The sequence below is a fragment of the Gopherus flavomarginatus genome, chromosome 1 (assembly GCF_025201925.1).
Source record: "Gopherus flavomarginatus isolate rGopFla2 chromosome 1, rGopFla2.mat.asm, whole genome shotgun sequence".
In the NCBI taxonomy this organism is placed as follows: Eukaryota; Metazoa; Chordata; order Testudines; family Testudinidae; genus Gopherus; species Gopherus flavomarginatus.
The window spans coordinates 354,975,376-354,991,532 of NC_066617.1; positions in this window are offsets into that span (position 1 = coordinate 354,975,376).

The window sequence follows — 16,157 nt, forward strand, 5'->3', positions numbered from 1 at the left end:
TTGCTGTTTGATCCTTTGGTTATCTTATTGGGACTATTTCTCTGCATTCCTTTGAAGTATTATCAGTAGTAGGCATCCTTCAGTCTTGAGAGACCATGGATATGCACCCCTGAGAGGTAAAGAATTGACTCAGTTGGTTTTATGGCAACCGTGAACGTGGCTGAAGAGACTCACTCAAGAGAGACCATCTCTGCTGCAGCTGTCACATTTAAAGGTGATGTTTCAACCTTTTAGGCTCTGCCTCCTGCGAGCTCTTTTCTCCTCTGCTAGGCTGGACTGCTTTCTCTTATAACTCCAAAGACCTTTGTTAAGCTCTTGTTTCCAAAGGCTGCAGTCTTGGGTGTGATCTTCCCAGTTGTCCACATCCAGGTCCATTTCTTTGCAGTCTTACTTGCACACATCCTTGAAAAGAAATTTTGGACACCCTTTGGGTCTTTTTCCAGATGCCAGTTCTCCATGCAGGATTTCCTTTAGGATGCACCCATCATTCATTCGGCACACATGCCCAAGCTAGCGGAGGCATCTCTGAGGAGTGTTTGCATGCTGGCTATGCTGGCCCATTTGAGCACCTCTGTCATAAACAGATAATTAAGGGTTAATGTCTCTTTTACCTGTAAAGGGTTAAGAAGCTCAGTAAACCTGGCTGACACCTGACCAGAGGACCAGTAGGGGGACAAGATACTTTCAAATCTTGGTGGAAGGAAGTCTTTTGTTTGTGCTATTTGTTTTGTTCGTTGTTCGCTCTCGGGACTGAGAGGGAAGGGACTTCAATCCAGGCTCTCCAAAACTTTCTGAATCAGTCTCTCATGTTTCAAACTTGTAAGTATTTAGCCAGCCAAGGCATATTAGTTTTATGTTTGTTTTCTCAACTTGTAAATGTGTTTTTTTTGCTGGAAGGATTTTACCTCTGTTTGCTGTAACTTTGAACCTAAGGCTAGGGGGGGGCCCTCTGGTCTATAGGAATCTGATTACCTTGTAAAGCATTTTCCATCCTGATTTTACAGAGATAATTATTACCTTTTCTTTCTTTAATTAAAAGCTTTCTTTTTAAGAACCTGATTGATTTTTCCTTGTTTTAAGATCCAAAGGGATTGGATCTGGACTCACCAGGGATTGGTGGGGGGAAAGGAGGGGGATGGTACATTTCTCCTTGTTTTAACATCCAAGGGGTTTGGATCTGTGTTCACCAGGGAATTGGTGAAGTTCCTCAAGGCAACCCAGGGAAGGGATGAAGTTTTGGGGGAACAGAGAGTGCCCCAGACACTGGAATTCTGTGTGGTGGCAGTATACCAGATTTAAGCTAGTAATTAGGCTTACAAGTGTCCATGCAGGTCCCCACATTTGTACCCTAAAATTCAAAGTGGGGAAAGAAACCTTGACAACCTCAGTGTTGGTGACTCTGTCCCTCCAAGAGATGCCAAAAAGTCAACGAAGGCAACACATATCAACAAAGCTATTGAGCCTCTTTTCCTGAAGAGAGTATAAGGTCCATGTCTCACTTCCATACAAAAATGTGCTGATAACACATGCATGATACACAGAGATCTCCGTGTGTTCTGTCAGATTGTTGTTCTGCCATACCTTCTTGCTTAGTCTAGACATTGTTTGTGGTGACTTTTCCGGTACAGATGCTGAGTTCTGTTTCAAGTGAATGGTTGACTGTGATAGCGGACTCTGGGTATGTGAATTCGTTCACCACTTCAGGTTCAGAGCTGATGATCTTGATGGAGGGAAGGGTGCTGCTTCAACTCCTGGGTGCATTATTTTCATCTTTTTTAGGGTTATGGTAAGCCTGAAGTCTTGGCAGGCTTTAGCAAAGCTCTTCATAAGGCTTTGAAGATGACCTTCTGTGTGGGTTGTCACTTCTCGAGTCTTGGTTTTAGATCTGAGTCTTTCAAGACTGAACAGCTTTCCATCCGATCATGTGTATAAGTAGATTCCCTCAGTTGAGGAACCAAAATCTTGTTTCAGTAGCAAGGAAAAGAAGATTTCAAACACAGTTGGGGCAAGTACACAGCCTTGCTTAACTCTGCATATTAATGTTAATCTAATATATGCCTTCCATAGAGGCAGAGTGCAAACATTAAATATAATTTGTATCAGCAATGAATAAACAGAATTTTTATTATTATTATTTGTGTTACTGTAGCACCTAGTGGTAATTGACGAGGTTAGACCTGTTGTGCTTGGTATCGTATAAACACATAGTAAGAGCCAGTCCCTGCTCCAAAGACCTTACAATCTAAATAGACAAAACAGATAGTGTATGTCTACACTGCAATTAAAAAGCAGTGGCTGGTCCATGCCAGCTGATTTGGGCTCCCAGGGCTCAGGCTAATGGGCTGTTTAATTGCAATGTAGATGTTTGGGCTTGGGCTGGAGCCAGGCTCTAGAACTCTCGGAGGTAGGAGGGTCCCAGAGCTTGGACTGCAGCCCAAGACCAAATAGCTACACCCTAGTTAAACAGCCTCACAGCCCAAGCCCTAGGAATCCAAGTCAGCTGGTATGGGCCAGGTGTGGGTGTCTAATTGCAGTGTAGACATACTCACAATGACTGGGAGAAAGGAAATATTATTTTCCTGATTTTATCGATGAGGAACTGAGACAGAGAGAGACTAAGGACCAGCTCTTCCAATGTTTTAGATTCTAAGTACCAGCGATTTCAATGGAGTTAGGCATCTAAATATTTTTGAGGATCTGGGCCTAAATGATTTGCCCATTGTGACATTATCCAGGGTACAATCTGGACTGTTGAACAGCCTCTCATGCCTGTGGTGCCTTTTACACTGCTTTGCTGTCAGAACATCACATCCACCCCTGGCCTGCTCACACAGCCTTCAGAATGCAGATTCACTCCCAGCTAAACACATGAGCCCTCTGACCAGTCGCTCATGAATTATTTACAGGGAAACACCAGCAAATTCTTAGTCCCAGACTTTGCCCAGAAATGTGTGTCTTGTACTGTCCAGCAAACTACTGAATAATTAAGCTCATCAAAGGAAAATGATATATGCACCAGCCTTGTTATCCCAAATGGAGTTTCCTACACATTTCAATCCAAACACATTGGTTAAGATAAAACGAGTTTATTAAATACAGAAAGATATATTTTAAGTGATTACAAGTGATGATGTATAAAAGTCAGGATTGGTTACCAAAGAAAATAAGAGTAATATGCAAGCTAATATTTAACTTAGCAAGCTAAGTGAACTTAAAAACAAAGGTTTTGTCTCAACATACACTGTTGTAAATTTTATAGGCTGGGTCTCCTTTCAGCCTGGGACAGCCCTCCCCCCCTCCTTAGTTCAGGTCTTTGAGAGTTGTTGATATCCTGAGTAGAGAGATGGGGGGAGGAGGAGATGTGAAATGGAGGACACTGTCTCTCTCTCTAATACCGCACTCCACTCTTTGAGGATTAATCCACACTGGGATTCAGGTGACTAGTAGTCCCTTGTGGACGTAAGGGCTGGGCCATCTCTGTGATGAAATGTAAATTTCTTGTTTACACATTCCTGTTGCTGAAGACTGTTGGCATCCTTTCGTCTGCGAGGAACGGTGGGAATTGTAGCCTGTGATGTAGATTGTCTTACCACAAGGTACATTTATATATGTTGAAGTAAATCAGTATCTTTTATGCAACTCAGTAACCAAGGGTCATGCTGGATTCTCCGTCACTGATAATTTTTCAAACCCAGATTGTATGATTTTTCTAAAGGATCTGCTCTAGGAATTATTTTGGGGAAGTTCTATGTCCTGTGTTATGCAGGAAGTCAGACTAGATGATCACAATAGTTCCTTCTGGTCTTGGAATCTATGAATCTATGAAAAAATTATTAAATTTAAACTGCCGATTAACACTTTGTAAAATTATGCAAAATCTTAGTGTGTCTGGCAATGTCTGATACTCACAGAGCTCCTTTTAATAGCTCTGAGCATTGTTTTTCATAGCATATTACTGCTCTGACCAAGGTCATTTAAACCTTAATTTCTTGAGCAGCATAAATCAGGAGTATACGTTTGAATAAAGAAAAACAAGCTGAATCTATAGTTAGGAGTAACACTTAGCAGTTACAATTGGCTTCTGCATTCATTAATTAAGCGAGGTTTTCTGTTGAGTTATAACACTAGTCAGTTTGCCTAGATGGTTCATTAAAGACCAGATTTTATTACATATTACATGCTTTCTGCTTTTCACACAAACGTATTATATTGCTCAGAGAAGGTGATCTTTTAAAGCACATTAGACTAATGTCCCTGAAACTCCATCTAATGTAAGTTTTATTGAATTGCTGTAACTAAAAAAGGTCACATCATGAATTGTTCAGATAAAGGATTTCGTGAAAGGAAAACAAAATGAATGGGTTATTGTAGTAAGACTGACCCTGATATACATTTATAGTTTCTGAGATTTATGGATATTGCTACAAATGAAGAAACTAAAAATTTTTGTGAGCAGTATTGCTGCCACTTTTTAACAGATGCTATAATACAAGACAAGCACAAAGGTGCTTGTTTCAATACTGTGAGGTGTATTAGATATAGTAATAGCTAGTCTGCTGCAGCAGCCGAAAATTTTCCTCCTGTGGTCTACAGAAAGCTGCCAAAACTTGTTGCCGTGTGCAAAAATGAGTATCTAGGAAGCTATTATATGGAAAAAACTAATCCATAAACAGAAGAAATCCACTAATTTATCAAAACAAAACAAAACAAATTGAAGAAGGGCCTAATGGTGATCCATTACTTAGGGCATTAGCTAGGGGCTTGGGAGACCTATGTTCACTTTTCTGCTCTGGCACCGACTTCCTGGGTGACCTTGCTCATGTTGTTTAGTCTGTGTTTTAGTTCCTTGTCTGCAAAATGGGGAAAATAGCACTACTCACCTCACAGAGGTGTTGTGAGGATAAATTCATAAAAGATTGTGAGATTCTGAAACCCTGTGGTACTGGGGGCCATAGAACTGACTCAAATAGGCAGAATTCCTGGCTCAGCCAGACTTCTTGTTGGACCTTGGGAAAGTCACTTTGTTCCTCTCTTCTCCAGTTGCCCATTCCTGCAAAATACAGATAATGATTCTGTCCCCCACCTTTTGTTCTTATCTATTTAGTCACTTTCTGTACATGTGTATGTACAGCAAAATGGGGCCCTGATCTCTCTTGAGGACTCTGGGCTGCACTGTGAATACTGCTTATAATCAATAGGTAAATATATTAATATTATCAGAATATAGCCCCTCAACTTTACATAAAAACAGATTACGTTAAAGGGAATTTTTTTCTTCTAGCACTGCATAGAATAATATTATATACTGCTAACAGTGAGATAAGAAAGTCTCAACAATCTGTTCCTAGTCATTCTGCTTGTAATACCTTAGGAATCTCATAAGAATTCTACACAATATTTCTTTTGTATAGGAATCTTTGCTAGCAGCAGTGTTCAGGCGCTCAAGTGGAGAAGCCTCAGGAAGGATTCTGAATAGCAATGAGAAAAATGTAAACAGAAATGACTTCACAAATGCCATTAAATGGCAAAAATTGACTCAATCATCAATCTTTCTTTAGTTTCCATTTTGCTACGTTTATGAGGTGGGGGAGGGAGAATTAAAGTTATTTAAAACTTTATTGAGAAGGAAAATGCACTGTATTAGTACTCATGATTTACACTGTCAATATAAACTACTGGAGAAAGGCATAAATAGAACCAGTGACTGGCAGATGAAGGCAAACAAATTCAAATTAGAAATAAGGTCACATTTTCAACAGCGAGGGTGATTAACCATTGGAACAAACTATCAAGGAAAGGGGTGGATTATCCATCTCTTGAGGGTCTTCAAACCAAGACCTTTCTGGAAGATAAGCTTTACTCAAATGCAAGTTATTGAGTTCAGTACAGGGGTTACGAGGTGAAATTTAATGGCATGTTCTTAATTTTTGCCTGGCACTTCTGGGCTTGCTGCATCAGTTATGAAAGTAAAAAAATGGCTTGAGCCCCGGCAACTTAATTGTTTCAGCCCCAACACCTCTTTCATTACAAATTAAGCACTGGATATAGAAGAATCATACTAGATGCTCTAATAGTAATTTCTAGCCTTAAACTATGTGAATCTAGAAGTACAGTAATTTGCTGTTCTAGTACTCTCTTGAAAATACAGAGCAAAAATTGGGTAGAATTTTATGCATGAGCATTGATGAGGCAGAGAACATGTCTGATTCGCCAATAAAGTGCTATCAGTCAATGGTGTTGAATATACTATTTGTGTTTTAAGCTTATGTGCTAGCCTTCATATCTATAAATAAATAAATAATATAATATAGACAACGGGCAATTGAAGCATCCACTTTCCAGGTGATATAAATGAGGGTCCTATTAAGAGAATAGTTAAGCTTATTCAACAGTGGTGAAGTCTCTGTGGATTTTCAAGTTAAGCTGTTGTTCCACTGAAAAGCTGTCTGAGGACTCTGTAGATAGTATAATTTAGAGCTGTGAAATGAAATATGAGCAAAATCTAGCCTGGAGCTCTCTGAAGGCTGTCTCTTTAAAATAACTGACTTACAAATGCACAACTTTAGTGTAAATATAGTATCACTTGTGTTTTACGTGTCTAGGACACTTACTATCTTAGGGCTGGATCCTGCAATGAGCCTCATGTGGAGCTTGTTTTAGGGTTGAGCCTTCAAGTCACCAAGTTGTTACTTGGTTGAGCAGTTTTGTTTATTCTCCAAGTCCCTGAGGCCTGATCATCCTCCCGGATGTACATGTCCAGTGCTCACTGAGGTCACTGGAAGTTAGGTGCATATGCCTCCTTTGCTTAGTGGTTGTGCAAATAGGATACCCATCCCCTCTCCCCGTGCACAAGTGTTAGTTGAGGCGCTTTGAAAAAGTTAAGTTTTGCTGAGGTGCCTGCATCTTAAAAAGAAGGCAGTGTGGCCTAGTGGACAGGTCACTGGAGAGCTAGGTTCTGTCCCTGGCTCTGCCACAGACACACTGTGACTTTCTGCAAGTCATTTCACATCTCTGTGACTCCTTTCCCCTGCCCACCTCTTGTCTGTCTTGTCTGTTTAGACTGTAAAACCTTCAGGACAGGGATCATCTGTTATTGTGTGCTTGTAGAATGGCTTGCACAAAGTGCCCCTGATCTCAGATGAGGTCTCTTGCTGCTATAGTAATAGAAGTAATAATAATAACCATTCTCAGTGCTTAAAGGAAAAAGATGAGTATTTATTTCATGCTTCATATATATTGGGATGGACAATAATATTCATTATGGAGACCACAATACTTTTATTTCCTGCTGGTTTCATAGATGCATAGATTTAAGGCCAAAAGGGATCATTATGATTGTCTGGTCTGACCACCTGCATAACACAGGCCACAGACTTTCAATAGTGGCAATAATTTCCCTTCACAGAGCTGATAGTGACATTTTGTCCAGGTTGTATTTCAAACAAAACCAGGCTTCCAAGGCTTCTTGTCTGTGCTAAATCTGACCGTACATAACTACACTATGGAAATCTTTGCATTGGCTGCTAGGTAGCTGACAGTACAATATGGATTTTCCTTGACATATAGAGCTGCTACATGGTTGGCCTACATTTTTTTTTTAATCTGTTGACTCTGTAGTTTTGCTCACAAGCTCTGAAGTTGTGTGATCAAGACTAACGGCCTGATTCTCCTCCCTTTTACGATGGGGTGACTGTTGAGTTTAGTGATGCTATTTGAGACTTACCGGTAAATCAGTTGCAACTGAAAGAGGATCAGGACTTGCTATCTGAACATCTCTGTTTTGTGGAATCCTTGATCAAATTTCCCCTTTAAGCTCAGATAGTCCCAGGGTCTTGGTGCCACCTTTGTCTTTTTGTTGAACATCTTGACAAGTACTGCCAGAAACTACACTTGAACTTAAGTACTATGTTATTAATTAGTGACTACTCTTATTTCTAGTTTACTTTATGAGATCATAATTTTCTTTGAACAACTTTGGCTGGCTGGCAGGTTACAGCGAACTCTGGGCCATTCAAATGGATTCCATTTCCCCCATTTCACTTTAGTTCTATTTTTCCCCTGCACGGCCTATGAAATATGGAAAAGGCTACATGACAGGGCTACCATGATAATCCACTGTAGGGATTTGAGGGAAGGAGTGGGAGCAGAGAAGAAAATGGGTAAGCCCCAAGCTTTCAAAGTACAAATAACCAAGAAACGGAATTAAATGCATGTAGTTTAAAAGGAGAACTCACCAGAAACATCACCCAAAAAGTCAAACAAAATTCAGAACAAAGCAACAAGCAGTAATGTCTGTTTCCATAACAGAGAATCTCTATAAACATAACCCAAAAAAGTTAATATAAGCCAAAGCAGCAATACACAAAAAACTTCCCAGCCTGGAGGATCAAATGAATTCTCAAAGCTAGGATGAGAGTTGAACAAAGGTATTCCTTTCTTTGGACAGTCTCTTCAGAATCCTTTATTGCATCCTTTCCCTGCATACTTGTCCATGGGAAGGGAAAAGGAAGCTACAGTTAACAGTTCTGGGGGACAGTCCACAATGTACTGTACTGCTACACCCTAACAAAGATACAATCTCTGTATTAAGGGTTAAGTACACAACTCAAAAAATCAGCTAGAATAACAAATCAACCCCAGAAGAAAGCACTAGCTTAGAGCAACCCTCATATGTGTTAGTTAATGAGGAGCTGATGACTGCATTTTGTTAGCTATGGGTCAGCATTGGTGGGTTTTGCAGAAGAAGTGAGTCTGGAATTCAAAATGTGAGGATGAGCCCCTGGTGTAGTTGGATAGGGAGTTAATTCCTGGAACAGGAGGCTACATGGAGGAAGACCTGAAAATGAGCGTGAGAATGACACAAAGGCATGGACAAAGTTAGTGAGGATAATATCTTCTATTGAACCAATAAAGCTTGTCTCTCTCACCAGCAGAAGTTGGTTGAATAAAAGATATTACCTCACCCACCTTTTCTCTCTAATATCTTGGAACTGACACAACTACAACAACACTACATACAACAAAGGAGTGGAGTGAGGAGAGAGGTAGTGTAATAAATCTTTGGCCATATGCGTGCAGACACTGGTTATTTGTGGGGCTAGAACTCAAGTACAATCTACATCAAATCACATGTGGCTACTACCTAAGTTGAGGAGACATCTGTATAAACTATGAGTAAGTAGCGGGTTGTTATCTAAATTGGGGTCCTCCACAAGTGGGAGACCTTATTGTATACCTAGGTATTAAGAAATGAATAGAGATATAAGTGGAGACACAGCTCTGCAAGGCAAGAATAAGAAGGTTAAACCTGACATGGAAGGACAAAGAAAGCCAGTGGAAGGTTCCAAGAAAGGTCAGAACAGCATATGAGTTTGATGGGCATATATAAGTTATAAAGGTTTAATGCATGGTTAATAGATGTTTTAATAAATAGTTAATAATTATGAAGTCCAATAGGTTGCTGATGTACTGATGCATTTGATAATCATCATGTTTATAACATGTTTATATCACTGGAACCTTAATATAAAGCAGGGGTTGGCAACCTCTGGCATGCGGCTCACTAGGGTAAGCATGCTGGCAGGCTGTGCCAGTTTGTTTACCTGCCGCGTTGGCAGGTTCGGCTGACCATGGCTCCCACTGGCCGCAGTTCGCCGTCCCAGGCCAATGGGGGCGGCAGGAAGCTGCAGCCAGTATTTCCCTCGGCCCATGGCGTTTCCCGCCACCCCCATTGGCCTGGGACGGCGAACCATGGCCAGTGGGATCTGCGGTCCGCCGAACCTGCTGATGCGGCAGATAAACAAACTGGCCCAGCCCACCAGGCTGCATACCCTGGTGAGCCGCGTGCCAGAAGTTGCCGACCCCTGATATAAAGTAAGATGATTTTGATTGTTGCAGAAAGATAGGATTTTGGAAGACCAAATAGGGGGAGTTTGCCTTACCCATGTCAACCTTGTCATAACTAAAGCATAGACAATGGTTAAGACGTAGGGACAAAAAGTAAAAGTCAGATATTTGAGATGTTGTGGAGAAAGAACCAACTAGACGTATTACCTGCTTGGATAGGGAGGGAGAGGAGTGAAAAACTTGCAAGGCCTTCCCACGTTGCTAAATCTTATGTTTCCAGACTCAGTTAGTGATGGCATGCTCATAAATGAGCTGCTGATTCTACTAGCCTGTGAGGCAGCTTAGCTGCACGGGATGAAGACTGTTATAGAAGAGTTGCCTACTTTAATCAGCATGCTTTTTGAGCTGTTACTTTGAAATCTGGTAGAAGATTTAGTAAAATTCACAGCAAGACACTTTGTCCCCTCTGAAATCCTCTGTTTGTTTTTGTCTCATGGTTTATCATTGTTCATAATGAGTTGTTAATGGACTGTCAATTATGTAAATTAAGAGTAACAGACTGAAATTCTCCCTTTTCTCCCTCATATGCCTCAATATATTTGTATATTTGTTTTATAGATGTATGTGTATTCTATAGCCCCCAAACCCTATGATACAGTTTTATTGGGCTGACTGACTGTATCATTATTAATAATTATATACTCCATTCATTGGCGATAACTACTCAGTCTGAGTTCTAAGAGCAAAATAACTCTTGCTTGACAAAGTGGAGCAGGACAAGGACAGCACAGCCTTCCCAAAAGTGGAGGGGCCAGAGTCCCTCAGCCCTCCCGAGGCCCCGCCCCCTCCTTTCCCCCTGATGTTCTCCCCCTCCTTTTTCCCGGAGGAACAGCCCCCGGCCAAGCAGGAGCAGGGTTGGGGGCCTGCCCCTTCCACCTGGGGAGGGTATGAAAGCAGCTCCCTGACCCCCAGGCTTCCCACCCAGGCCAGGTGGATGGACCCAGGTTGCCCACATGGCTCTTACCCTGACCCGGCTCCAGTGTGGGGGGCGTGGCCTTGGAGCTGCAGCCTGGCCATGGTAAGAGCTGCGTGGGCAGCTGTGGGGAGCCATGGTGCAGACCCTCCATCTGCCATAGGTAGGGGACTCAGGGGACGGGGACAGGGACTGCTTGCACCCCCCACACCGCAGGCAGGTGGAAGGTCCACTGTGGCTCCCCACGGCTGCCTGCATGGCTCTTACGATGACCAGGCTGTGGCTCTGAGACCCTGCCCCTCAGCCGGAGCTGGCTCGGGCAGTTGTGGGTAGCCAACACAGACCATCTGCCTCCATCTGCCCTGGGCGGGGAGCCTGGAGGGGTGGGGACAAGAGGAGAAGAGGAGGGAAAGGTGGCAGGGTCTGCCATCGAAAAAAGTGGGAGGGCCATGTCCCCCCAGCCTCCCCTGTTCTGGTGCCACTGGAGCAGGACTTATTCTCTCTCTCCCATGTTGTTGTAGCTGTGTAGCTTCCTCAGATCCTGAAGAAGAACTCTGTTTTAAGCTCAAAAGCTTTCAGAAACAGAAGTTTGTCCCATAAAAGACATTACCTCACCCACTTTGACTCTCTTCTCCCATATGGTTCTGCAGCTGCTCTCATTATACAATCATTCTGAAAAATGGCTCATAAACAATGTATCATGCATTAGATTTATTTTCATAAGGGGACACTTAATGGTCTATACTATAGATATGGTGGGGGAAAGGCACAGAAAGAGAGTGTTATCTGTGTAATTTGATATACAAGTGCATTCTCCCAGTCATCAGCAGTAATGGGCAAACCTCCTTGGATGAAACAATAGTATAACAAATCCATGGCCGCCTACATTTCATGGTTATCATGACAGCTGCATGGAACTTCACAGTAACAGCAAAGATTGACTGTGTAGTGCTATGTTTTGTACAGTACCTAGTACAATGGGATTCTCTGGCAATATAAATAATAATTAAATGCAAAAAACCCCTATGTAAATAATGTTATTTACAAGTTAGGAAATGGCAAATTTTCAGTTGTTTGCATATCTTTGATTCTCCACCTCTTGCATATCCTTCCTGTGTTCTGAATGAGGCAGAGGTTCTGTGGAAAAAATAATATATGATTGGTTAATTGAAGACTGTATCATAATGTAAACATGCAAGGTGGCAGAATTCAGGTTCTATGGACAACCACAAATACGTCACTTCCTAACTTTCAAGCACTTGAATTCACAAGTAACATTTTTAACACAGGTTTCTAGATTTTTTTGAAAGGAAAAATGTAAAAACAAATTCTATTATGTCAAACTGCATAGCCCTATATCATTAATCATCAGTAGGGTTTGCTTCCTAACCTTCAACACAGGCCTCTACTGTTTGAGCCACAAGCATAACTACAGTACGTAGTGTCAGGATAAGGTTGTTATCTCTGAGGCTGGAGAACCCATGGGGAAAAATTGGTGGGTGCTCTGCACCCACTGGCAGCTCCCCGCCCCCCTGCCAGCTCCCCTCCCCCTCCGGTCCACCTCTGCCTCCTCCCCTGAGCATGCTGCTGAGTCCTGCTTCTCCCCCACTCCCTCCCAGTGCTTGTGTCTCCCATCGATGCAGTGCAGTGAAGACACAGGTAAGTTGAGCTAAGCTACATCAACTCTAGCTATGTTATTCACATAGCTGGAGCAGTGAAACTTAGGTCGGCTAACCCCAGTTGTGAAGATAAATCCTTAAATTTCGCCAACCAGGTATCCAGTGTAAACTTTTCAGGCACTATAACAGCCTAATCACAGTCCCCGTAGGTACTCCAATCTATCTTGTCACCTAGGAAAGCTTGTCTATCACAGGTGAGCCAGACTAATTGCAGCTATGTATTTGTCAGTCTCCAAGTGAGACACGTGGATCTTGGCATAAACTGACACCTGGTTTACTATCCTCACAAGGGCGTCTCTCAGGATCAGGATGATGAAGGCCCAAGAGTGTTATAATAGATCCCAGGATCCTGGGGGGCAGGCACAGCTATGATAATAAAGGTCACTGCAGCGCTTGTTCACAAACAGCTACTTCTTCCTGATACTGCTCCCAAAATATTTTTTTAAAGTTCTTTGAAAGGGGAGTGATGGGTGGAGTAGGCCATCACCTCATTATTTTGCTCACCAGTTAGGTCTAATTCTCAATACACCAGTTTTGGTTCACTGATTTCGGGTCCTACACTTTTTTTAGTTTTCCAGGGCTGACCTTAAACCTATCCCTGAATTATATCAGTAGATCTTTTGTGTTTGTACTAATTCAGTCATTTGTCTATCTTGTGCACTTTTCCCCATCAACATTTATTAGTATAGATTATTGTGACATTTTATGAAATTACACGCTCTTCATATAGTTGAGTTCACAGTTAGGGTACATTTTTAGGTCCAATTATTACAGCAGAACTCCTGTCCCATGTGGTGACCTCAGAATAGGGAGGGCTGTTGTGGCTGTGTTCTGGGTCTGACGGTCTTATAGATGGAACCCATCCCAGCTCTGTTTCTCTCCCGCTCCTCCACTGGGAGTTGTGGAAGCTCCAGCTCCATGTGTTGCTTTTAGAAAGGGTACAGGTTGTTGGAGCCATGTCCTAAGTTAATTTTTACAACTGCTCTAACAGCTTCCAGACATTGAACTGAATCTCTGAGAGAGAGAACACAAGCTGATTAAGGAGTTACATAAAGCCCCAGAGTGAAAGGGTTTTAATAATCCTATTCTGACCCACCCTGACCAGACAGGAGCATATGTCTCTATCATGGTTGATCAAAGCCAAGTCCAAAGATCCAAAGGAAAGACAATAATTTTTCTTTGTTAGCTCTCAGATATCCATAATGGGAGACCCTTTCATAAATGTTCACCTTCCAGGCATTTTGTTTTCCCCTTATCCAGTCTCTATTGCCTTAGGGCTTGATTACACTACTGCTTAAGTCGATGTACAGTACATCACTCAGGGTGTGAAAAAACCACTCCCTGAGCGACGTACATTACATCAACTTAAAGCGGTGTCTACACTGTGCTGTGTTACCAGAAGATGCTCTCCTGATGACATAGTTTCCTCCTCTCATTGAGGTGGAGTAATTATGCCAGCAGGAGAGCGGTCTCCCGTTGGCATAGCACATCTTCACCAGATGTGTTACAGTGGCACAGCTGCATCAGTGCATCTTTGCTGATATAGCACAGTAGCGTAGACTAGGCCTTGGTGTAGGGGTCTGCAACCTTTCAGAAGTGCTGTGCTGAGTCTTCATTTATTCACTCTAATTTAAGGTTTCACGTGCCGGTAATACATGTTAACGTTTTTAGAAGGTCTCTTTCTATAAGTCTATATTATATAACTAAACTATTGTTGTATTGTAAAATAAACAAGGTTTTCAAAATGTTTAAGAAGCGTCATTTAAAATTAAATTAAAATGCAGATTTTACGCCGCCAGCCTGCTCAGCTCACTGCCAGCCTGGGGTTCTGTTCACCTAGGCTGGCAGCGGGCTGAGCAGGAACCCTGGGACCCCAGACCTGGAGGCAGGGTTCAGGGGTCAGGGCAGAGCGCTTGGGGAGGGGGTTCAGGGCAGAAGGCTGGGGTGGGGGGATTCAGGGATCAGGGCAGAGGGCGGGGGTGGGGGGTGTAGGAAAGAAGGCTGGGTGTGGGGGGGGGGTCAGGGCAGAGGACTGGGGTGCTCGGCTCGTGTGGGTGCTCCCAGCCCCCTGTCCTGAGTGGCCCCTTCCCCAAGGCCCCCTCCGTACCTCTCTCTGCGTCCTCTGTGGAGCTGTGTACACGCTGCCGCTCTTTCCCCTCCCACTTGCAAGGCCCATCAACTGGTTGGCGCAGGGAAGGAGAGGGGACGGGGCAGGAAAGCACCAAGCTGGGGGAAGAAACAGGGGAGGGGGAAGCTTGGCTGTCACAGAACCAAGCTTCTGCCTCCTGCCCGCGCAGGGGAGAGTGGTGGGCGGGGGGGGGGGAGGGCTGAGTTAGGCTGGGGGCCGGGACTGCGGCAGGCAGCTGCATGCTGCTCAAAATCGGCTCGCCTGCCGTGTTTGGCATGCGTGCCGTAGGTTGCCGACCCCTGCCTTAGTGTATTATACTTGCTTTGTGTTACTACTGTGTTCTGTGCATTGTAAAGTTTAACTTTATCCATCTTCGTTAATCAAGATAAATTTACATAATTCACTTATATTCTAGTAAAATAATTTGTAGGGCTCTATTAGTTCTCTCTTGATGGCACATTAGTACTTTCCCTTATTTCAAAGGAAGAGAAGAGATGCGACTGCATTTGCAAAAATTGAACATCATGTTCATACTGATGGTATTCTAGGACATTTTGTGCACACAGACAGGAAACATGATGTTAAGGTAACAATTAGCTGTGAGACCCAGAGACAGGTTATCCTTCCTTGCTGGAATGGAGAACAAAGGGGTTGTAAGAAGATGCAAAATGATTAGAATGCTCTACACCTTGTTTAACAAGGGCTATGTTTTGTCTTTAAGCACAGCCCTGAGCAGGGGACTGTGCAGAAGTTGCACCTGCCTAGGGAGTAACCCTGGGAGGCAGTGTGAATCTGAAACAGCCCTCTGATTATCTGTAGAGTAAGACTGTGTTCTGTAGCCAATCAGGATACAAGATTTGAGTATGTCTTACTTTGCCAAGTAATGGGGAATCTTATTCCCTTGGCCAAATACCAGTATACAGCCTAGCTCTTACTCTATACATCTGAAAGCCTAGAAGTTACAAAGGTGAAAATAACTTTTGGATTGTCTGTTCCCCTCCTGGCAATGCAGGATGGTTCCTTACAGTCCATTTTTGCCGAGCTAACTGTAAAAATTCCCAGTGATTGAGCTACTACCACTCTCATTTGGAGACTATTCCACAGCGTATGGCAGCTGTCTGTTGGGAAGACTTTATTCTAAATATTTCTAATTGTTTCTATCCTTACTTTTATTATATTTTTCCTAGTTATACCTCTGTGTTCTACCCTAAACGGTCCTCCTTCCTTGGTGTGAACAGTATTCAGATATAGCTAGACTGCTCATGAACACAGTAGCAGTGCTAGTTATATTTATAACACGCTAGATTTGGCCATGCTTACATTGAGTAATACCTCACTTTGTAGTTACTCATTGCGAGTAAGAGTGACCAAATCTGCCCCTGTGTGATTTGCAGAGATGGGCCCAAACCAAAAACCAGGATCAACAAGCACACGTAAACTCACTGTCATAAACAGATAATTAATAATGTCTCTTTTACCCGTAAAGGGTTAAGAAGCTCAGTAAACCTGGCTAACACCTGACCAGAGGACC